At 47.9% G+C, this 2,500-nt stretch overlaps 1 protein-coding gene across 1 annotated transcript in view; it reads right to left on the bottom strand.

The window, feature by feature from the left end:
- pcif1 (phosphorylated CTD interacting factor 1) overlaps nt 1-688 on the bottom strand; it is a gene marked incomplete at its 3' end in the record, with an annotated part of 20,569 nt that extends 19,881 nt beyond the window's left edge. Inside the window, 1 exon segment of the mRNA XM_080054820.1 lies at nt 640-688.
- Nucleotides 689-2,500: the final 1,812 nt, after the last annotated feature.

Raw genomic sequence — 2,500 nt, 5'->3', positions numbered from 1 at the left:
ATTCCTCATGAGAAGAAGAAAGGAGTGAAGGAGGGACGGAGAGCGAGCCTCGGCCGCTGCTGAACTAAAACATTAAATATATTAAAACAGATCAATAACAGCTTTATGTTCCACACGGATCCATAATCACAAGGATCACAGCGCATGCGCAGACTGATAAAAGATTGTTTTTCTCTCCACGGCGGCTTGGCTACACGCATGCGCAGAGAGGGTTACCAAACAAACAGGGAGGAGGGAGATATGGGGCAGAGAGAGAGAGAGGGGGAGGGGGACAACAAAACCCTGCGCGGCTTCACAGTCGGTCACAGACGCGCTGTCTCCGTGTCAGAGACTGGATGCTCTCCGGGAGAGGGACGGGGCTCGCGCTCACGCTCCTCTCCCACGGAAACGCTTCCAAACACGGACATTTTAAACGCTTTGGCGCCATTTCGCGCAGCTCGCGGCGGAGCTCCAGCTGCTGTTTGGGCGCAAGATGGCGGACACGCCCCTGCCACAGCGCCTGGCGCAGCGACATGATTCCCGCTCTTTCCTCTTCTCCCCGCGGCTCCTCGCGCCATTAGACCGGCTCACGGGAAGGCGGGAACCTTCCGCCGCGCGCCCGTACCGGCAGACCCGTTGACCGGAGGCTCCGGTTCTTACCTTTAACGTTTTAACGGGAGCGTCGCGGCTTCGCTGCGCTGGTATCGGGTCCTCCACTCCGCTCCCTCCCCGCCTGCTCAGACATCTTTACAGGGACCCGCGCGGACACACTGCGCATGCGCCGCGGCTAGAACTCTTCCTGTTTGTGATGTCATGCTCACGCCGCCATGTTGAGCAGGTCAAAATAAAAAATAAAACAACAGTCAACCCGGAAACTGAGTTCACAGGCTTCAGACGTTTATTCTACTGAAACAGTGTTATGGCCTTTTACAGTGTATGGTTAAGGTTAGGTGTGTGTGTGTGTGTGTTGTGTATAAGGGGGCTGGGGGCGACTGTGTGTGTGTGTGTGTGTGTGTGTGCGTGTGTGTGTGTGTATCTATAAGGGGGCTGGGGGTGACTGTGTGTGTGTGTGTGTGTATGAATCACACAGGTGTGTACTCACAGATTACATCAGTATTTATTTTTTATTTTTTTTTAACCTTTATTTCTACAGGTAAATCCCATTGAGACCGAAGACTCTTTTACAAGGGAGACCTGTTTTCCTTTCCCACGTTACCATTCACACACACATTCACACACCGATAGCAGCAGCTAACTATCGACATTCACACGAGGCAAGGTGGGTGAAGTGTCTTGCCCAAGGACACAACAACTATGACACAGGTGGCAGGGCGGGGATCGAACCTCAAACCCTTTGATCATCAGCCGACCCGCTCTACCACCTGAGACACAGTCGCCCCCAGGAAGTATAAGGAAGAGACGATGATAATGTGATCCTCAAGTTAAAGTTTATTTTACATTAAAAACGTAGAAATACAAACAGAGAACGGACACATTAAAAACGTAGAAATACAAACAGAGAACATTGGATCGTTCAGCAGGAATAACAATGATGATTATTAATAAGATAAGATAGTCTTTATTGTCATTGAACAGTAGATAGATAGACAGACATGTAGATACAACACATTGGGATCGCCAACTGAAGGTGCATTACACAGAACAAACAGACAAGCAATTTAAGTTAAAAACAGTATAAAAACAAGACACAGAAATAACAAAAGAAACAAGACAAGGACAGGCATGTCATAATAAATCAATCTAAGAGGCAGAAAGCATATTGCACTGGTGGACAGTGAGGTAGCCTGTGTGTATGTCTGTTTAATGTTTAATGAGAGTTAAGGGTCCTGATTCCCCCAGGGAAGAGGCTGTTAGCCAGGCTGTTGGTTCTGCTCTCAGAGGAATCATAACATACACAGGGTTAGGGGTTAGGGTTACTGAATGAACCCACAGAGGAATCATAACATACACAGGGTTAGGGGTTAGCGTTACTGAATGAACCCACAGAGGAATCATAACATACACAGGGTTAGGGTTACTGAATGAACCCACAGAGGAATCATAACATACACAGGGTTAGGGGTTAGGGTTACTGAATGAACCCACAGAGGAATCATAACACACACAGGGTTAGGGGTTAGGGTTACTGAATGAACCCACAGAGGAATCATAACATACACAGGGTTAGGGGTTAGGGTTACTGAATGAACCCACAGAGGAATCATAACATACACAGGGGGCCTATCCGAAAACTTTTTTTTGCATAGGAAATTTCCTTTCCTATCGAGATGAACCGGAAGTACTCGGCAGATAGGTGATCCGAATTCCCAAAATGCTTAGGAAAGGCATAGGAAAGGAGCCTCGATTCATCCTTTAACCCTCCTTTAGCATAGGTTACTCCTGACCAACCTTTGCTAAAGGAACGTAGATAGTGGTATCCCATAATCCTTTACGGCGTCAAGATTTAAAGCAACAGGCCACCGCCGGAGTTTACCGACTCTACACGAATACAAACGAGAGG

The sequence above is a fragment of the Ammodytes marinus genome (genome assembly GCF_949987685.1).
Source record: "Ammodytes marinus genome assembly, contig: scaffold_219, whole genome shotgun sequence".
In the NCBI taxonomy this organism is placed as follows: Eukaryota; Metazoa; Chordata; class Actinopteri; order Uranoscopiformes; family Ammodytidae; genus Ammodytes; species Ammodytes marinus.
This window is presented reverse-complemented; position numbering and strand designations above follow the sequence as displayed.